Raw genomic sequence first — 23,091 nt, 5'->3', positions numbered from 1 at the left:
TCAAATTTAAAACTTTAAGGAAAAGTAAACATTTTTTAAATAAAAGAATACTTGGGGGGGGGGACAAAATAAAAAAAATAAAAGAATACTTTAACAAAAATTATTAAAAAGAAAATATCTTCACTACTTACTGGTTCTAACTTTCTGATTCCTCTCACTTCTGCCTGCATCTTTACTCATGTGCACATACTGATACACAGACCCTCTGCATTACAGATAAAAAATAAAATAAAAGTATGATAATTTGGTTGTAAGAGCTCTGTCATAACATTATAAGACAGAGAATCTTCATAGATGCCATGGGGTTTTGTTTTCTGTTGACTGAGAGTGCAGCCTATCCTGAGTATAGTTTATTTCCCCAGTGAGAATCTCATGGAGAAAACTAAATTTTCATTTACAAGTGGTTATCAATTGGAGATAGTTTCTGTGTTAGGGATATGGGCCATGTAACACTTCCTTATCAGTACCTGGACAAAGTTGGTGCAGACCTATGCAGGCCCTGTGTATGCTGTGTCCGGCTCCGTGAGTTCATATGTATGCTGGTCCTGCTATGTTTAGAAGGCTTATTTATTCTGTTTTCTTCAGCATTTGTAACTTTATTTTCCTTCTACCTTCTTTTACTTTGCTCATGTGTCTGCCAAACAGTTCAGGACTACTCTGCGGTAGCTCCAACTCACTTGGCCCATGCTCTGGAAGCTGCTGACCAGTCCTCAGTGACTGGCTGAACACTCGGGTCTTCAGCGGGGGAGAACTGCTGGATAGGTGAAGAGGGCACCTTTACTCCTTCAGTCCCATCTGCTACCGCTGACTGACTAGCATAGAAATCAGGAGCTGGTGCAGACTAGTCACTGTGAAATTGCTCCTCGGTCACAACCTTCTCAGCAGCAGCCTGCGCCTCCTTCTCAGTCTCCTCCTGCTCTCCGTAGAAGCAGAGATCAGGTATAACCTCCCATGCTCACAGAAGACAGTGTCACACATGTGGAGACCTTTACTAGCCAGAATTCTGGGCAGCATACTCTCTGAGTGAGTTCCCTTGCCGTGTGGATGGTAATACCCACATAGCACAGAGGAGAGTGTGTGGTTACACAGAGGGACGGTGGGCAGATTGTCACAAAATGCCTCTGGGAGGAACTGGGGGTCAGCCCTGGTATCAGGCACCACCAGAAGCTGTAGCTCTCTGAAGGCTGCCTGGATCTGGTTAGTGAAGATCTCAGGCAAACAGCAGCTAGCAATTGGAGTAGCTCCAGGGGCAGCAGCAAACTTCAGCACAGCTGGCTGGGTGTTCCTGGATGCTGCCATCAGCAGGGCTCGCAGTTTGTAATGATCGTCTGAGCTGTGAACAACAGCTTTTCTCAGGTCTTCTTCAGATTTATAATGTAGATATCATCACTTTTCCTTGCCTAGATATACTACTTTATATGGAAGTCATTTAAGTGAGTTCCTGTGGCAAGGAATTAGAGGACATCTTCCTCCTTCATCTGCAGGACATCAAGGGCTCCAGAAATTATGTGAATTTCCCTTTAAGTTATGATGGGAAATCAAGAACAACACCATATGAACATGTTAGTGGGCAGCACAAAGAGATGGTTGAGTAATTTTAAGTATGAAAACATGGTTAAACAACATTAGTTTTAATTAGGAACTACAATTAATTACTGACTTGCTGTCAGCTGCTGCATTTGATTCTGCTTACATTTCATTTAATCATTGTATTAGTCGGTGTTCTTTAGAAGAACAGAACTAATAGAATACACATACATATATATATTTAATATATATACATATAAATATATATTAAAATGGAATTTCTTAGAGTAATTGAAATTACAGTTGCTAGTAGTTCGGTGACTCCAACTATAGTTGTTTCCTGATGCAAAAGCCATGAATCTAGTAGTTCAGTCCACAAGACTGAAAGCCTCACTTTAATTGGAATCTTGAAGAAGTGGGCTCTGATGATAGTAATGTCTCAGCAGCAGGATACATGAACTTACCCTTAAATCAGGGTAAACGGGCAAAAAGCGACTTCCTTCTTCCTTGTCCTTTATGTTGGCCACCTCCCAGAGCTGTGGGCTAGATTTAGGGTAGGTCTTCCAACCTCAAATGATGCACTCAAGAAAATCAGTTCCAGTGTGCCTAGCTGCTTAGGTTTCTAGTTGATTCCAGATGTAATCAAGTTAATAACCAAGATTAGACATCACAATCATTTGATGTATCATTTTAGAATATTGTTAAAGACAGTTTATAGAGAGTCAGACTGATGTTGTACTCTTGTTGTGTTTCTTGCTCTTAATGCTTTTCTGAAGCCCTTTGCTTCAGAGGTAGTGATGGGACAAGAGTTAGAACAGATGTTGTCTGAGTAAACCCCCTTTCCAAATTTTGTCTTTTGAAAACAAAATGCAACTAAATGATCAAGCCAGGATATTTCAGAGTGGGATGATATCTTTGTCACTCTTCTGTTGCTGTGAAGAGACATGATGACCAAGGCATTTCTGATAAAAGAAAGCATTGGGGACTTGCTTACAGTTCCAGAGGTTTAGTGGTGGGAAGCAGACTGGAATGGTGCTGGAATGGTAGCTGAGAGCTTTACACCGTGATCCACAGGCAGGAGAGAGAGAAAGAGAGAGAGGGAGAGAGAGAGAGAGAGAGAGAGAGAGAGAGAGAGAGAGAGAGAGAGAAGCTATGCCTGGTATAGGCTTTTGAAACCTCCAAGCCCACTCCCAGTGATGCACTTCCTCTAAAAAGGCCACAACTCCAATCCTTTTCTAAGCAGTCCACCAACCAGAGACGAGACATTCAAATATATGAACCTACTGGGGCCATTCTCATTCAAACCACTACAGATATAGAGAGACAGCTTTCAAGGGAATCATGTAAGGCTGAACAACTTATTTTTCAGCTGTGTTCATGATAAGATGATAAGTAGAGAACCTTGCTTTATTTTCAATGCAGAATGAAAAATTCTTGGACTATTGTGCTGCCTTTAGCAGACAAATGCCACTTTTCCTTTCATCCCCACCACAGACTTGTTTTTATTACTCTTCAACTGAGAACTGAAACCTAGGATCACATTTGACATGATTTATAAGAACAAAGTAGCATGACATTTCACAATTTTTAAAAAGTATGATAGATTCCGTTATCCTGTGTGCACGAACTGATTTTTGGGAGCCCGTTCTCTATGGAAGGATAACTTGCTCAGCCTTCCTACAGGGGGGAGGGGCTTGGTCCTGCCTCTTCTTGATATGCCAGACTTTGTTGACTACCCAAAGGAGGCCTTACCCCCATGAAGAGTGGAGGGGGAGTGGGGCTGGGAAAGTAGGAGGCAGGAGAAACGGAGGGAGGGGGAACTGGGGCTGGTACTGGGACTAGTATGTAAAGTGAAAATAAAGAAATAAAGGATGACAGAAGAAACTTTGCATGTCTACAGATGGCTACGACAGCTTCCATTTTACAAATAGCATAAGCATGGCATTGCTGGCACTTTAAATCGCATTATTATCAGTTCTCCTGTGTATTTCCCTGTCCTCTGAGTAGGCCTGGTCATTCCTTAGACCAGTGACATGTACACAGGTACAGGTATTACTTTTAGGTAAACCCAATGAGGAAGCCCTTGCCATTCCTCAACGTGGCCTCTCTTTTACTCTGCCTCTACAACTGGCAGTGTTCTTATGGGTGGCACTTTGGGCAGCTTGAGTTCTAGAGTGGGGATGATACCTAAGAAAAGCCAGATCCCCCATGAAAACGTGAGAGAAATAAAAGTTAAGTCATACTGGTTCTAGATGTTACTGGGGTTGTTTTTACAGTACTCGAGTAGTAGAATCAACAAGGAGGCCCGGAGCCCAGCAGTGTGTTTACTTCCCAGTGAATTTATACTGACATCAAACATAACCTTCCTGGCAAAGGACACAACCTAGGAAAAAACTTGAAGGTTCAGTGTTGAGTCATGTAGGTAGGTCCCTGCAGTAGAGGAAGTCGCTCACAGATTGCTCCTCTCCTTACTCAAGAAATCAAGCAGACATGGAAGCTCACTATAACTCTGGCACTCTCAAGGCAAGCAGATTAGGAATGCAAAGTTATTATAAGTGATACAGCCAACCAAACTGAGCCAGCCTGAGTTTCATGAAACTCTGTCCCCCATATATGTCCCCAAAGAGAAAGAAAAAGAAAATACAGACAGGAACTTCCGTTTCTGCCACCTCTGACCTACACAACCACCTGTAAGACATCCAAATACATTTGTTCATCCATACTTCCCAAATCTCTTCTTTTCTCTATCCTTTCTTAGAATTTAACAGCAGTAGTTACTTGATCACACCTGCAAGTGATTTAAATATCCTGGGAAATAATTTATCTCAGCCTGAAAGCTTAAATTAAAGCTGTGAAGTGCTCCCTTATTATCTCTGCACCCATCGTGTACTTCAATTCCCTCCTAATGATGTTTGTTCTAGGTCTGCCAGCTTGAAAATTATTTCCTTGATGGAGAAAAAAAGATGTAAAAGAGAATATGAATAAATCTCCAGGCTCTGCTATGCGTTATAACCTTGTATCTTTTGTCATAAATTACAGACTTTTCCCAAGGGCTGTGGGATTGTTTTGAGCAAGTATGCATTTCTATAATATGCCAAGAATGGCTACATATTAGGGATGAAGCCTACTTTGGAAACTAGTGGAGCTGAAAATCTATACGCAAGTACTCAAACAAATTGCTAATTTGAGGTTGATGAGAATGACCTTTGTGGAGAACTCAGAGAGGTTCCTGAAACACTGTGCTGTGGAACACTCAGGTCAAAGTAGGTCTTGATCCCAGGCAGCCAAAGACAGGGCAAGGACAGGGCTCTAAGCTCCTTCTCTGCCTGCTCTGTCTGTGTTTTGCGGTTGCCTTTGTGTTGACAGGAGTAGAATCTGAGGATGCCTGCTATTGATGATGGAGTTCAGTGTTCACCTTGCTTGTTATCCTTCTATCTTCTCATCTGTCACACAAGAGCAAGCTGCTGAGGTCCGCTTGGTAATTCATAGAGCTGATCTGAGCTCAGGTCACTCCCAGGGTCAGACATTGTGAATTTCCCTTTCATTTCTTATTGATGGATTTGTTGAGGACTCACACTAAATTTATAGTTTGAACAATTACCGATTACAATCTGTGATTTTTCTCTGTTCACATTCCTTTTACATCTTTCAGATATGCAGACTCATTTGTCACATAACTTCAGAAATTGTGCTTAATATAATGGTTTTCCTTTCTTGAAAGTCACTGGCTTAAACAAATTCTAAGACAAAATGATTTTATCGTGTGTGGTTTCTGTTGCCTCGATAATATATACTGTGCTCTTCCTAAATAATAAGAGGACCCACAGTAACATTTTCTTGCTTGTTATTTTGTAATCTTCATAATAATGCTTGTAATAATAAATCTGGTGGCCTGCCCCATCACCTGGTTACCCTGTCCCTTTAAGAGACAAGCCATGTTCACTCCCAATTTCACCTCCCCTTCCAGTCTAAGCAAGGGGATCCTATTCCTCCTCCTCCTCCTCCTCCTCCTCCTCCTCTCCTCCTCCTCCTCCTCCTCCTCCTTCTTCTTCTTCTTCTTCTTCTTCTTCTTCTTCTTCTTCTTCTTCTTCTCTCTCTCTCTCTCTCTCTCTCTCTCTCTCTCCTTTTTCTGAACTGACAGTCTTTGCCTTTCCTTCCCCTCTCCCTCTTTTCTCTCTCTCTCTGTCTCCCCTTCTCTCTCTTTCTTTCTACCCCACCTTTGATAACCCCTAACCCTTATAGTCTTCTCAATACCCACTAAATAAATGCTATACCCAAGCTCTCTCTGAGTATTTGTCTTCTATCCTCTGAGGTCACCCACACCAGCAGGAGAACTTGCCAGGGTCATGCCATCATGAATCATAAGAATAATTGTTGTGTTGAGTCTTCAGTGTATATCACTGAGGTCTGCAGACACCTAATACAAAAACATGCAGACTGATTATTTACAATGCAGATTAACCAGCCCTCTGATGTGGGATCCCGCTCTGTATGCTGTGATTATCATTAACGAATAAAGAAAACTGGCTTGACCTGATAGGGTAGAACAGAGATAGGTGGGGAAAACTAAACTGAATGCTGGTGGAAAGGAGGCAAAGTCAGGAGAAGCCATGTAGCCCAACCGGAGCTGGACGGAACTTTAGCCGGTAAGCCACAGCCAGTTGGTGATACACAGATTAATAGAAATGAGTTAAATTAAGATGTAAGAGTTAGCCGAGAAGAAGCTAGAGGTAAAGCCATAAAATCCCCCAGCCCAACCGGTGTGGTCGCTGGGATAGGGTAGTGAGTGCAACCGGGTAGGAGGGAGTTCCTTTGTTTTAATAGCCTGCCTGCAGCAAGGTAGGCCTTTAGTCACAGAGATTTCTGGCCAGCAAGGGGCACTGATCCTGTAGCAGAAGATCCAATGGAGGGGTAAGTGTACTCCTGACCCACAGCAGAAGCCCGGCAAGGGAACACAGAATTTCCCCACCACCCTTATCTCCCTGGTCATTCTACAGGAGCAGCTTCCCCCTGTTAAGCCCTCTCTCCTCCTATCCCATCCCAGCTTTCACCCAGGAACCCCTTTCCCTTCCTCCCTCCCTTTTTCAGGGCCATAAAATTCCCGAGCCCAGTCTGTGTGGGCACCAGGATAGGGTGGTGAGTGCACCTGGTCAGGAGGGAGTTCCTTTGTTTTGATAGCCTGCCTGCAGCAAGGTAGGACTTCAGTCAAGGAGATTTCTGGCCAGCAAGGCGCACTGATACTGTAGCAGAAGATCCAGTGGAGGAAAGATCCATCAGAGGGCAAGGTCCCTGGCAAACAAGGGAACCTAATCCTGTAGCAGAAGATCCACTGGAGAGCATCTGAAGGAAGAGATGGGCAGGCACCAAGGCAAGAATTCCTCCAACAATTTGAAAAACAACGTGAAAACACCAGATCCCAGCGATTTTACACCAGAAGGACTTGAACACCCTATTCTGGAAGAAGTGGAAAACAGTGTAATTATGAAAGCAATAGAGTCCCTTAAACAGGGTATGAATAACTCACTTAAAGAAATGGAAGAGAAGTATAACAAAAAGTTTGAAGAAATGAGTAAATCCATAAATAACACCCTGGGAAACCAAGAAAAAACAATCAAACAGGTAATGGAAACAGTTCAAGAATTGAAAACTGAAATGGAGGCAATGAAGAAAACACAAACCGAGGGCCAGATGGATATGGAAAATCTAGGTAAAGGAACAGAGACTATAGAATCAAGCATAACCAATAATAACCAATAGAATACAAGAGATAGAAGACTGATCTCAGATTCTGAAAACACCATAGAGAAAATAAACACTCTGATTAAAGAAAACAGCAAATCCAACAAATTCTCATCACAAAACATTCATGAAATCTGGGACACAATAAAAAAAACCAAATCTAAGCCAAATCTAAGAATAATAGGGGTAGAAGAAGGAGAATAATAGCAGATCAAAGGCCCAGAAAATATATTCAACAAAATTATAGAAAAAAACTTTCTCAACCTAAAGAACAATATTCCTATGAAGGTTCAAGAAGCATACAGAACACCGAATAGACTGGATAAAAAAAAAATTCCCTTGCCATATAATATCAAAACACAAAACATTCAGATTAAAGAAAGAATATTAAGAGCTGCAAGGGAAAAAAGGTCAAGTAACTTATAAAGGTAAACCTATCAGACTTACACCGGACTTCTCTATAGAAACAATGAAAGTCAGAAGGCCCTGGATAGAGTTACTGCAGAAACTAAGAGACCATGGATGCAAGCCCAGACCACTATACCCAGCCAAGCTATTGTTCACTATCAACAGAGAAAACAAAATATTCCAGGACAAAAACAAATTTAAACAATACATAGCCACAAATCCAGCCTTACAGAAAGTATTAGAAGGAAAATCATAACCCAAGAAATCCAACATTGCCAACACTGCCTACAATAACTCAGACATCTAGTGACCCTTCACAAGCACAACTCAAAGAAGGGAAACACACACACTTTACTACTCCCTCCCCAAGAGAAAATAACCAGAGTCAACAACCACTGGTTATTAATATCACTTAATATCAATGGACTCAATTCACCTAAAAAAAAGGCACAGACTTAGAGATTGGATACGAAAACAGGATCCAACATTCTGCTGTTTACAAGAAACACACCTCAACCACAAAGACAGACATCTACTCAGAGTAAAGGGTTGAGAAAAGGTTTTTCAAGCAAATGGACCTAAGAAACAAGTGGGTGTGGCCATTCTAATATCTAACAAAATGACTTCAAACTAAAATCAATCAGAAGAGAGGGAGATGGACATTTCATACTCATAACAGGAACAATTCATCAGGAAGAAGTCTCAATCCTGAATATCTATGCCCCTAATATAAAGTTACCCACGTATGTAAAATAAACACTTCTAGATCTCAAGGCAGTCATCAAACCACACACACTAATAGTAGGAGACTTCAACACACCTCTCTCACCAATGGACAGGTCAATGAGACAGAAACCTAACAGAGAAATAAGAGAATTATTGGAGGTATTGAATCTAATGGACTTAACAGACATCTATAGAACATTCCACCCAAATAGGAAAGAATATACCTTCTTCTCTACAGCTCATGGAACCTTCTCGAAAATTGACCACATACTCGGTAACAAAGCAAACTTCCACAGATACAAAAAACTATTAGTAGCCACCTGTGTCTTGTCAGATCACCAGGGATTAAAGTTAGAATTCAACAACAATGCTACCCCCAGGAAGCCAACCAACTCATTGGAAGCTGAACAGTCAACTACTGAATCACCCCTGGGTCAAGGAAGAAATAAAGAAAGAAATTAAAGTCTTCCTTGAATTTAATGAAAATAAAGATACAACATACTCAAACCTATGGGACACTATGAAAGCAGTGCTAAGAGGAAAGTTCATAGCACTAAGTGCCCAATTAAAGAAAACGGAGAAAGCATATATTGGAGACTTAACAGCACACCTGAAAGCTCTAGAAAAAAAAAGAAGCAGATTCACCCAGGAGGAGTAGAAGACTGGAAATAATCAAACTGAGGGCTGAAATCAACAAAATAGAAACACAGAAAACAATCCAAAGAATCAATGAAACAAAAAGCTGGTTCTTGGAGAAAATCAACAAGATTGACAAACCCCTATCCAAACTAATCAAACGGCAGAGAGAGAACATGCAAATTAATAAGATCAGAAATGAAAAGGGGGACATAACCACAGACACAGAGGAAATTCATAGAATCATTAAATCTTACTACAAAAGCCTATATGCCACAAAATTGGGAAATGTAAAAGAAATAGACATTTTTTAGATAAGTCGCAAAGAATTAGAGGCTGTTATCAAAAACCTCCCCACCAAAAAAAGCCCAGGACCAGATGGTTTCAATGCAGAATTCTACCAGAACTTCCAAGAAGAGCTAATAACCTATACTCCTTAATGTATTTCACAATATAGAAACAGAAGAGTCATTGCCAAACTCTTTTTATGAAGCTACAGTTACCCTGATACCAAAACCACACAAAGACACAACCAAGAAAGAAAAATACAGGTCAATCTCATCATGAACATTGATTCAAAAATTCTCAATAAAATACTGGCAAACCGAATCCAAGAACACATTAGAAATTTTATCCATTATGATCAAGTGGGCTTCATCCCAGAGATGCAGGGCTGGTTCAACATATGCAAATCTATCAATGTAATCCATCATATAAATAAACTGAAAGAAAAAACCATATGATCATTTCATTGGATGCTGAAAAAGCATTTGACAAAATTCAACACCCCTTTAAGATAAAGGTGTTGGACAGATTGGGGATACAAGGATCATACATAAATATAATAAAAACTATTATAGCAAGCCGACAGCTAACATCAAATTGAATGGAGAGAAACTCAAAGCCATTCCACTAAAATCAGGAATACGACAAGGCTGTCCACTCTCTCCATAACTCTTCAATATAGTGCTTGAAGTTCTAGCAATAACAATAAGACAACATAAGGGGATCAAGGGGATTCGTATTGGAAAGGAAGAAGTTAAACTTTCGTTATTTGCAGATGATATGATAGTGTACATAAGTGACCCCAAAAACTCTACCAAAGAGCTCCTACAGTTGATAAACACCTTTAGTAATGTGTCAGGATACAAGATCTACTCCAAAAAATCAGTTGCCCTCTATACACAAAGGATGAAGAGGCAGAGAGGGAAATCAGAGAAACATCACCTTTCACGATAGCCACAAATAGCATAAAATATCTTGGCGTAACTCTAACCAAGGAAGTGAAAGACCTATTTGACAAGAACTTTAAGTCTTTGAAGAAAGAAATTGAGGAGGATACCAGAAAATGGAAAGATCTCCCTTGCTCTTGGATTGGGAGGATCAATATAGTAAAAATGAAACACGTGAAACTTAAGGGACGAAAGATCCATTTTGGCTTTAGAATGGAAAGGGAAAAGCCCATTATGGTGGGAAGCAATGGGTATAGGACATGCTTTTGGCATGGGGAGTTTGCAGTTCAACTGGCTCTCATCTTGCCTGACTGGGAAGCAGAAAACCAGTCCAGATGCAGTGCCATCTATAATCCTCAAGCTTCACCTCTATGGCCCGGTGTCCACAGCTATGCTTCCTATCCAAAAGGTCCTGCAGTCAGCACCTTTAGCATGTATTTAAGCACCTGGGACTTTGGAGGCACTTAACATTTAAGCATAACAATATGGCTTTGTTTCTCCTCTTTTCCATGACACATGTCTGTAGATCTTTTCAGATTAATAATTCAAACAAAACCCTTTCAAGAAGCCAGCCCAAGTGATCTGATTACATCAGGCACATTAAGACTGCAGCATGAATTTAATCTCAATTTCTTGGTTCCTTCTTTTTCTATGTCAAATCATCCTCTCTGCTTGGATTTCCACAGTTGCCACTAACCTTCGAGTTGTTTTGTGCAAATGAACAAAGACAGACACAAGATAAATCAATATAAAAAGTCCCATGGAAAGAAAAGGCTGTGCTTCCACTGTTCATGAACTTTATCATTTTATTCAGAAGTGTTATTTGTCAGGGAGTGACTGCATGAAAGTACCCTCATGAATGCGCTTACTGTAATTATAATAATTTGCAACAATTCAGCACGCTTGTAGTCAAAGGGAAGCACTTGTCTGCCTGTGCTTTTGTGTTTATCGATGTGAATCCTAGGCCCACAGGTGGTCACTGTAACCTGCGTGTTCTATTCATAGAAGGACTTCAAACTATTAAACTAAGTTGAAAAGACATGGAATACGAAATCAGCAAAGTCCCTTCTGATCTTTTTAAATGTCAGAAATGACCTCATAACAGTAGTATTTCTTTAGGGAGTGTGACAGAAACAGTGTTTTCAGGAAAGGAGTAGCTGTAGAGAATTTAATAATCATGCTAATGAACAGGGGAAGCTAAAAGTCTGCTTGTTATAATTAGAGGAGCTGCCTTCGTGGTGTCTGGATAATCAGAGCAGAGGAGAGAGCAGCTCACAGGAGACACTGCAGAGAAAGAGACCCGGGAAAGCTACCTTTGAAAAGGAATGTCAGAGATAGAGCTGTCCAAACCAATAGAAGCAGTAAACAGATATCCCACTCCAAATGATCAGTAGAGAGGTGTCCATAGCCAGCTATGGCTGCAAATAGCAGTTTCAAAAAAGGAATCAGTTCTTTAACACTTTCCTTGTCTTCGGTGATGGTCTTTCTAGTTATATCCTAGAAAAGACTGACCCTAAGTCCAAAGCAACAAATAGCTACAATTTTAAACTGAATTTGAATTGATTCTTATCCAATATACTTGGAGTCAACATAGTTGATAGTGGATTACTTAAAAATCATAAGGAATCATGCAAATTTGCTCTTCCTATTAGTCAACCATCTTTATTCCTCCTACTGCATTGTCTGTGATATGAACATAAGAGTGTTGACTTGACTTAAGTGGTGTCAGTACAGAGGAAGATCTGCATGACTAATGGTTGGGAAAATGTGGGGGAAGGGGAAAATGCCCCAGAGAGGGCACTCTTCACATTGGGAGTAGAGAGTTTGTTAGACCATGGAATTGTCTACACAATTGCTTTAAATAACTTCTAGAATATTATTATAGTATACATGAAATTTGCAATTGTAAGAGACTCTTGTTTTAAATAAATTCCTTTTACAACACATGCATCAGAAATAGAAATAAATAAATTAATATTTAAAATAAACAAGCAAACACTATAATGCTAGCTCTCAAGAGGTAGAAGAATTATAGTTACAAGGGGCCCTTATTACCTAGCAAGAATGTATCATAAATAAGTAAAACACAGATTAAGTCCATACTGTACTCATTCTGAAATTATGTTTTAGTTAGCAAATTAGTAGGAACGTATTATATTTTCGATGTAATAATTAAACAAAGCAAATAACAGAACAGACATTTGAATGAAAAGAAGGGAAACACAAATAGAGACGGAAAGGGGGATAAAACAAAGGTTTTTAAATATGCACACACATAAAGAGGGTACTGATGGTTCATATTTCTATATGGTGTGGCATTCAGGCTCTGAAGCCATAGACCCCACCTGAGGTGGTCAGGTAGCCCTGCAGACAGGTTGTCACTGCCCTAACAAAAGCCAGGATGTACTGCTCCTTTCTCCTCTGTTAAAAATGTAGATAACCTGGGGAGAGGAGTTTGCTGAAGCTGATGACTAAGTTACAGGTGTTTCCCTAGCCCGGTGTCCCCTGGAAAGAGAATATTAATGAGGTATCCACCTTGGGTTACCTGGTGTGTGTGGGGGGGGGATGTGTTTGGAGAATAAACGCGGGTAGATCTTCAGGATGAAAAGAAGCCTAAGATGCCCTTCCGTGATGACTGTGCGAACTGTGTCTGGTTATTTCTCGCGCCTCCGATAGGGAAAGACAGTTTCTATGTGGGGGCCTACGGTCCCTGACAGGGCACATTTCTAAAAATTTGCAAGAAATTTTTCTGCTTTTTTTTTTTTTGTTCCAGCTGCATCTAAAGAAACCTCCAAATCCATCCCTCCACATTGGTGTCTTGTCCCCCACAGAATGTTCTTTGTCCAAGCCGTTTTCTTTCGTCCTTCTCCTCCTCACCTTCTTCTCTTTCTCCTCCCTCCAAAACCCTCACAGACATTTTCTTGTAGGTTGAGGGATAAAATAAGCAGCTCAGCAGTTGAGGAATGTCTGCTGCAGATTGGGATTTGTGGAAAAAGGGAATAGTGGGAAAAAATACAAAGGTGGTTCCCACCTGTAATCATAGCCCTTATGATGCAGAGGCAGAAAGATCATCACAAATTTCTTGGCTGCACAGTGAGTCTGATGCCATAGACTATATAGTGACACCTTGACTCACAAATAACCACAAAACATACCTTGCTTTCTATTGTGGAGATGTAAGCTAGAGTGTCATAGCTCCCATGATAGCATGAATACAGAGTCACCTACACGGAGTGATTGGCATGCTTGGTTTTATCAGTGCAACCAAAACTCAATTGTGCAGGTGCTCATTCTGTTGCACTGGGTACTCACTGAATTGCAAGGGAAGTTATACACATACATATGGTCTTTAATATACATTATGTTCCCAAATAATAAATAGTATCTAATATGTTTGCTATGTCCAGCTAAATGTACCATCACCTTTGCTGGGTAAGCTTAAAATTTTAGCCATTATTATTTCTCTTTTCCATAACAGGGCTTGAAGAAATCTGAAACAGAAAAACAGTGCCATTGCAAGGAATGGCACTCCAGGTCTTATTTATTTATGATGCAGTCCTTTCTTACCCATGGGTTACCTTCCAAGGTGTGTTCTGCTAATGCCTAAAGCCATAGATGATATTAAAGCCTACAAGTACTATGAGGTCTTCTAAATATATATATATATATATATATATATATATATATATATATATATATATATATATATATATATATATATATATAGTACAGGTTAGTTTATAAACTAGGCACGGTGAGAAATTAATACCAATTATGATAAAATGGAACAAGTATAGTAATATACTGGAATGAGCTATTCAAAACCTGTTTTCCAAATGTAGTTGATAGTATATCTGAGCCCATGGAAAGCAAAACCATGGACTATCTATCAAAAATAACTTTTTTGAGAGTAAAACTTTTACTATAAGCACCCAAAGTCCATCATGTGAAAGATTCCCATGAACTGAATTTTATCAACCAGGTGAAATATCAAACCTGAGTCATACTGAGTACAGTATAATGTTGTGGAAAACGTCATCCTAACCAATTACAGTTTACAGTAAAAACTCTTTGATATATTTGATATATTTTCCAGGATATTTGAGTACTGAGCTTTCTGCTAATTCTTCTTTGTGCATTGTGTCTTCATATGTATAGTGGCAATGGCAGATAAAATAACATTTTATCTTTTAAAAATGTTAGATTCCCATGTGTTTTAAAAGAATTCACTGGCTGAATTTTCCTGGTAAATATTGCCCTCTTCTGTTCATTCCAAGGCCATTCTTGGTAGCAAGTGGCTTTAAACCAAGTATTGAGAGACTCAAAGACAAGTCAGCTAACAACAGGCTGATAGGACCTCATTGTCATGTGGACAGCTTACTTCTTCCTTGAGCATTGCTTCCACAGGAGCAAAGATATTGTATTTGGAGCATGCAGGGACCCAACCCAGTATTTATTTACATTAAAGCAATCATTGATGTCTGTTTAGTGGCAACAAATGACTTGAATCTTGCAGGATTTCCGTGAAGATGATACAGCCCCATTTTAATGATTACAAATAAAAAGATACTTTGAGAGCCTTTTTCTTGTAAGAGCAAAGAATGAGATGCAAGCTGGAGCACATTAAATTCAGCCAAGTTTCATTGCTGATTTAATGTTTAGCAAAATTCTTGCTCACGAGCAAGCCAGGATGTTGCGAAAGCTTGCTTGTTGGTGAACTCCAGAGAAAATTTGCTGTTTTGCAAAGGAGATACAATGTAAAATTTTATTTTAAGATAGACCATTATTAATCATTTTCAACAACTACAAAATGTAACTGTGACCACTTTGAAATACTCATTACAGGTCTATGAAACTATTTAGTGCTTTTACAAAATGTTCTTCAAACTTACATCAGTCTTGAAACTAGTTTCCACAAGGCAAAGGTTCAGATGCACTTCTTGTCATTAGGTGACACTACCATACATATTAGTTCATGCTTTACTCTGCTGCCTTCTTCCTTTACTTTACAGACCAATAAAACTTAAAACATGCCTATGAATTCAATTATACAATTCCCCTTCCAAGTACAGAAAAAGAAATGGAAGCCAGCATTAGAGGTGGAGTGTCCTTATACAATAAGCCAAAACTAGATCTCCCGTACCACTTTTTAAAACATTTAAACAAAGGCTAGAGGTATTACATTTCTTTGGCTTTCAATCATTTTAATGTTAATACATTGTTAGTCATGATCTCTATAACTGCCAACTTTTGCTTTGTACAACCCTTGTATGTGTTCGGTGGAATTTTTTTAGTATTTTAATAATGGAAAATTAGAAGAGTATATGTTATCAGCAGTATTCTGTTTTGAAATTCTCTCAAAGCAAAAGTGATTTAAATTTATCCCAAATAATAATTCCTTCAAAATTTCTCTTTAGCAAAATAATTTCTTAAGAAATCTAGAGCGGATCTACATTCTTTCTCAAAATTTTCCCTTTGTTCTTTTTGTTGCATATGTTCACACACTGAATTTTCTCCTCTGATAAAACACTAGTTTTATTCTGGCAGTAAATATGCAGAATTATATTAATGATAAAGAAAATAAATGGGAATATAATATTTATATTTCTTGTTCCAGCTGTTTTTCTTTATTTTATAATTTTATTGATTAGCCCCAAACTTTGCATCATCTCATTCCTCTTAAGCAATGTTTCTTATTATTTAAAATACTTTTCCCTCATCTCTTCCCAGAAGCAAAACTGATTTTGTTTATTAGGCTGGTTGTTGTGGGGATTGAACTGGGAGCCCTGTGAAAGTTGAGCAAGCACTCTATTACCAAGGTATATCCTCTGCCTCAAAAAGACTATTTTGACAATCAATTTGACAATGACTTTTTGAATGACTTCCCAGTTCATGTAAAGAAAAATAAAATTGATACATGGTCTCTGCAACCATGTGTCATCTGGCTTAACCTCACTCTCCACCTCCCTGTCATGAAACTCTTCATCTCCCTTTATAGCAGTGGGTTCTTAACATTCCTCTGTTGTGACCCTTTAGTTGAGCTGCTCATGTTATAGTTAACTCCAGCCATAAAACTATTTCATTGCTACTTCATGACTCTAATTTTGCTACTGTTTTGAATAGTGAGGTAAATATTGATATGCAGGATATTTGATATGAAATCCCCCAAAAGATCAGAACCCAAAGGTTGAGAACCATTACTCTAAAGAATCCATCTACACGGGTTCCCTGCTGTCCATCAGATGCTGTTTCCTGCTCAGAAGGTCTACACACACTATATCCTACATTAGAAAGGTTTGTTCTTTTTCTCATGTACAAAACACCTTATCCTTCACATTTTGGTTGATACCTACTAAGAAAGGCCAACCTTTTAAGTTACATCTTTTTATTAACTTTTGTTTAGTGTTCCCTCCCATCAAAACACTTATAAAAATGCTAATTTGTTTATTTGTATGTTCTCATGTTCAGTCTGTTTATCAACATGTCCCTAGAGTAGTTGAATGAATAAATAAAGTTATGTACCTAATCAAAATTTAAACAGCATTGATTAATGTACTGAGCTAAAGGTAGATCTCAGCATAAATAAGAAATTATCCCAATAATTTATTCATTGAATTGGTGGCATAATAAATATTTATTGGCCTTCTATTTTATTCCAACAACCTTCCTAAATTTTTAGAATACGGAGAATTTTTTTTTACAAACATTCTTATTGAGTTTCATTCTGAGCATGAGTGAGTAGGTTGATGGGCAGGTCATGGGAAAAAAAATAAAGGCTCAAAAGTGTTACAGAAACAAAATAAGAACAAACAAGTTGTGTGGCATAAACAGTGCCAATTATAAACAGAGTAACTAGGGACAGCTTCTCTAAGATTTTCAATCAATGGAGGTGCAAACCAAGCTTACACTGCCAAAGATTCATTCTAGGAAAGCAAAACAAAGAAAAATATACCAGCAATGGGGTACCTAGGGCAGAGAATAAGCCAAGAAAAAAAACAGCAGAGATAGAAATATAAGTTCTTGTAGGCCATTGCAATAATAAAGGCTTTTATTTTGTTTTAAATAGAAAGGGATTTTATCTTTAGTGGCTCCTTCTCTCTCTGTGGATCAGAATAGTCTGCAGAGAACGTTGTGTGAGGCTTAAAAACTGTGAAGGTCATTATAGGAATAATGCAGTAAAGACAGCAGTGACTGAGTCAGGATGCCAAGTGGAAGAGGCAAGCAGTGCTTAAATCCTATGCTAGAAATGTCAGGTTAGGTGCATCATCAAATGCTTCCCTCGGAAATGCCAGCAGGGAAGGCAGCAGCAGCAGTTCACAGAGTGTGGGATAATCTATGTATGGAGGAAATGTACTCACCAAATTTCCTATAATAGTGTCATCTGTATTTTAAAGATCTTACTTGGGAAATTTAAACTAGGGAGTAAGTTAAGCATGGAGAACTCAATCTCAGAAAAAAACTAAGAGGAAAGTAGGGATTGTCATGCCTTTAGAAAAGCAAAATACTAAGAAATAAAGGACCAGGAGTTTTGACACGGAGATAACAGAAGGCAGTATGCTTCCTGAAGTGGCCCTTTCATGAATAGGCAGTCTTCCTCTACTTACCCAGATCATGAAGACCTTAAAGTTAGTACACATGTGGAAAATTATTGATATTGCAATGTGTAGGACAAGGAATCGGGCAAAGAGATAGAAGGAGCACACTGAGCAAGGAAAATGATGGAAGGATAGAAGGAAGAACTTTTGTTTTTTTTTTTTTTCTTAAAAGACCAGGAAATCAAAGGCTAAAGACAGACTCTCTTGATCTTGAAGAGGAAGGAGACTGCACTTGACCTCTGTTAGGCAAGCCCGGAGCTGTTGCAAAAAAAGCCTTTGATTTGGGATGTGTCTCAGGGACATCAAAAATGAATTTGAAATATACCAAGTTAACAGATAAAATGTGCCAAGCACCATCATTTAAAATATAGTAAGCACACATCCTTGAGATAAATAATGTGTTAGTCCAAAAAATTGTCATGTCAGGTCATTTAGCATCCCGTAAAGGTAACATTTCTAAGGACAGAGACGTACTTGGCCAATGGGAGCAAGGGACTAACCCAAATCAGTCATTATTCTGTACTTGTCCACAGTGGGTACCACTTCTTATCTGACATATTTTTGTTAGAAAATAGTTACAAGAATAGAGGATGTTAGTAGATTCTATAACATGACATCCCTTGAGCCAAAAGGACTTCCTAGATAAACAACTTTATATAATGAAACTTTAAAGATGAAATGAGGAAGCATATTCCAAATAGAGCCAACAGCTTTAAAAGAGAAATCTGTCAGCAGGGAGATTTTACTTATTATTCAGATTTAGACAATGTGACTAACAAGGAGATAACTATACTCATAGATATGCATAGAAATGAACATACATTCTTATATAGAGCTATTTAGGTTTATATATATATATATATTACTGTACAGCTATATATGTACACCTTCAAATACATATATTTTTGAATATATGTATTGAATATATATATATTTGAATAGATACATAATGCTAATAAGTTTATTTTGCTATCTGTTTTCAGCATTACACACCAAGAGATCAGTACAATCCAATCTAACACAGTATAATAGAGTAAACTCCAGAAAACCAAAGATTCCTGTTGTCAGAGGCCACTTGTTCATTCCTGGCTGCCCAGACTTGAAACAGCCACACAAAAACTGTATTAATTAAATCACTGCTTGGCCTATTAGCTCTAGCTTCTTATTTGCTAGCTCTTACATCTTAATTTAACCCATCTCTATTAATCTGTGTATCTTCACGTGACTGTGGCTCACAGCCAAGGTTCCAACTGGAGTATGTCTGTGGCAGGGCTACATGGCTTCTCCTGACTCCACCTTCTTTCTTCCAGTACTCAGTTTAGTTCCACCCCACCCAGGCACTGCTTACCTCTATTCTGCCCTGCACAGGCCAAAGACAATTTCTTTATTAACCAATGGTATTCACAGCATACACACAGGAATCCCACATCAGATCCCCACTAGGACAGTGCTAGGAAATGGGAACAGCAACTTGAAAATAGGCAGTCTTTGGGTACACTTAGATGTTTCCGTGATCTGAATGACTCTATTTCCCACACCTCGTATGCACAAGTCCCATTTTCATGTGATGGTATTTGAAGGTAGGGTCATTGGTAGGTGACTAGGTTGAAGGTGGAGATACACATGAATGGATTTGATAAAGAGACTCAAGTGATCTTTTTGGTGTATTTTACCATATGACACAGCAAAGAGGCAACTGTTTATTAGCCGGGATTTGGACACTCACATGATGCTGGTACCTGATCTTGGACTCCTCAGCCTCCATAGCTGTGAACTTATATGTGCTGTCTACAGTAGCCTGTTCTATCATCCTGGGTTATAGTAGTCCAAATGGACTAAGACTATGGAGAACATTAGCTTTCCTATTCACTAGCCAAGCAAATGTGAACAGATAATCTAGTCTGTTTTGACTGGTTTCTTGAACTGTATTTTGAACAGTGCAATGTCTATTTTATTGGATTTCCCAGAATATTAAAATTGTGTAAAATCATTTTCGTATGGAATTTTAGAACAAACAATATGATTGAAGTCTATTACTGGAAATTAAAACATATTATGATAGATTATAGATTCTGCTGGTTTAAAGTATGACCTTCACTGTCAGAAGATCTAGGCTTGAACCCCATTTTTGCAACTCCCTGTCTTCACGACCAACAACCCTTGTTCACCTATCTTATTCAAATTAGACCCACATTTTAATTAATATGTTGAACAACATTGTTTTATAGTATTATAATTCTTACTATGCAAATAAGATGAAAATTATAAATAAAACAACACTTACGAGGCGTATAGTGAGCATGTTTTGTGATTATTCTATAATCATTAATTTGGCCTAGTGACTAAACGACCACAGGCCGTGCCAATAGTAAAAAACAAGAACAACAGAAACTCATTTATTTGGTACATGTGTTTGAAAGTTAATATTGTTGATATGTTAATACAATAAAATATATGCTATAGTATATTTTAAAAGATGAACTTGTTGCAAACTATATCACAAAACCATTTTTAAAATGTTATTTATAACAAAAGTAAACCTGAAGAGTGTTATATTAAGTAAAAGAAGTCTGGAAAAATATACACATCTCACTTTATATGTAAAATTTCCAGAAGTTGAGTTCAGGTAGTGTAGATAGGGCGGTAGAGGAGCCAAAAGCAGATGGCAAAGTCTGTAGGAGACAATGTGTCCAAAGTGTCAGATTTCAGTTAAGAGAAAGAAAGTCAGGATATCTACTGTACAACATGGCACATTTAGTAATAATTATTGTATGTGTAAATGTACCTTAGAGATTTAAATATTTTCCCACATAAAAATCCTCTGTGAGGTGATGCCTGTGCTAATTACCTTTATTGTAACATCACATAATGTATATGCATTTCATGTTGTACAGCATAAGTATATATTATTTTTGATTTTCAATTAAATTAATGTTTACTATTGTGAGATGAGTTAAGACAATGAAATGGAAATGTTTGATGTCCTGGACAGTCACTAAGAGCCAGTGCTTGACCCTTCTGAAAACCTGAGCTGTTCAAAGATGTAAGAGGTTGGATCCACGGACATAATGAGTTTCCTGTCACTGGGAGCCATCAGCCACGGGTCACTGAGAGGACCATCAACAGGGGATCTAAGCATAAGACGACTGTCAGGTTTACATGGCCTTGGGATTACATTAATCCTCAAGGTTCTGATTCAACAATTCTATAATCATTGTGACAACACTAGCAAAACCTAAGGGTAGGTAGTCCCCACCACATAAGAAAAGGAAATTAGATCAATGAAGATAAAATTACCATGTAGTATTCTGTATGTGTGTGTACAAATGTGTGTGTATTTAGAAATAGTGATTATTTTAAGATATATTGGTCAACCTTAAGTATTATTTAACTGAGAATGACCTTGAATTGCCAGTCTTCCTCCTTCTCCTTTCCAATTATTAGAAGAACATATGCCAGATGTGTTAGAGTGTTTCTGTCCCAACTGCTGTGTTTGCAGAGCAGCTAGATCTAGAACCTAGACTCTTTGGTAACCACAAGTAATAGTTTCAGGGGCTCTTAAAAATCTGCAAAAGGAAAGCTAAAAGGAAACTCACCATAAAAATTAATATTCTGAGTGGAAGAATTCACAAATTATAAAAAGCTGAAATATGTCAAAACTTTTATAAGATCCTATAGTGATATTTCGTTTGTATTTTAATAAATAAAGCTTGCCTGATGTTCAGAGAGTAAAACAGCCCCACTGATCAGTGTTACATACCAGGCAGCGGTGGCACACACATTTAATCCCAGTAGCCACACTAGATAGCCACAGAAATCAGGTGGTAGAGGTGCACTCCTTTAATCCCAGCCCTAGAGAGTAATATAAAATGGTAGGAGAAGCTCTCAGACACAGTCTTATTCTGAGATTCATGGAGGCATAATCACCACTTAAGATTGAAATAGAAGTAAGATCCAGTTGCTGGCTGTTTTGCTTTTCTGATCTTCGAGTTGAATCCCAATATCTGTCTCTGAGTTTTTATTAATCGTGCTACAAAATCCAAAGATATTTAGTCACTCACCTCTCATGAAACCCTTAGAACAAACACTGCCTGCATCAGCTGACAACATGGAAACTTTTATCACCTCTGTATATTGGAGCAAATTTTAAGTTTAAAATATTATTGGAGAAGCAAAAGAAAAATTCAAATTATCTCTTAGAAGGGTTGAGTGAGTTTTATTTTTGTTATGGACTTCTTGGAAACACAATTCACAGCTTCCCTCGTCTACAATGGCAAGTCAATGTTTGGGATCACTGTACAGTTTGAGGAAATGCTTTTCAATTTTTTAAAACATGAACTCTAAGTTTCAGATCATTTTATGAATTTTGTTTCTTTCTTAAAAATAGATTTGTCTTTTTTTTTTTTTTTACTCTTTTATCCATGTAGTTTTATCGGAAGAAAAAAAAAAACATTGGTCTGGTTTGAGGCCCTTGATCTCTGCTGCACCACCATCTCTGGGCCTTCACTTTTCCTGGACATCCACTTGCTGCCCTATGTCGTGGAGACCCCTGTGTCCACAGGATGACCCACCACCTTGTGCTCCAGCAGGTCACAGATGAGGTGAAAGTCAAGCAGGGCCAACACATAACCCTGGATCTGGGATTTGGTATTTGCAGGGTTGGCCAGTCTGCCAGTTCTCCCCTGTGTTTGCCATTGTTACACTCACTCCGTGGGGACCACAAGAGACCACCAGGGGACTGACTCCCAAAAATGCAAAAGCAGGGTTTATTATGTCCAGCTGGCATCTCGTCAGCAGTGGCAAGAGTAGATATCCTGCCATTCTAGAGGGTATTATTGAAAGTCAAAACCCAGAAAAGTTACATTAGCAGTGTATGGGTGACAGGTTCAGTCCTGACTGGCAGACAATTGTCTAGAGGTGTACTGGTGAAAACAGATGGGTACGTGCTGGCAGGTGATCCTTCTTCAATGGTCAAGACATTAGGAGTTTCCTTTGGATGGTCTGTTCCTGGGTGGTACTTGGGTAGTCTCAGTTTGTGGTATTTCTCAGAACCAGGTATTGCCTTAGAGTAAATTACTGAGACTCAGGCCTCTCTTGAGTTTGTCATGGTTGGGTCCTACAGCCACCAGGGTGTGCTGTCCAGGATTTCCCTGGCTTGTTTAGGCGTAGGGCCTGCTCTATTGACTGCATGTCCTCTGAGTAAGTTCCCCCGTACCTACACCTTCAGG

At 38.7% G+C, this 23,091-nt stretch overlaps 1 pseudogene; it reads right to left on the bottom strand.

Moving 5' to 3' along the window:
• Window positions 1–652: 652 nt before the first annotated feature.
• LOC146891672 (small ribosomal subunit protein uS2 pseudogene) lies at window positions 653–19,673 on the bottom strand (annotated as a pseudogene).
• Between the last annotated feature and the right edge of the window lie 3,418 nt (window positions 19,674–23,091).

The sequence above is a fragment of the Myodes glareolus genome, chromosome 15, assembly GCF_982192425.1.
Source record: "Myodes glareolus chromosome 15, mMyoGla1.1, whole genome shotgun sequence".
Classification (NCBI taxonomy): domain Eukaryota; kingdom Metazoa; phylum Chordata; class Mammalia; order Rodentia; family Cricetidae; genus Myodes; species Myodes glareolus.
The sequence above is the reverse complement of the archived record's forward strand: the minus strand, read 5'-3'. Positions and strand labels throughout refer to the sequence as shown.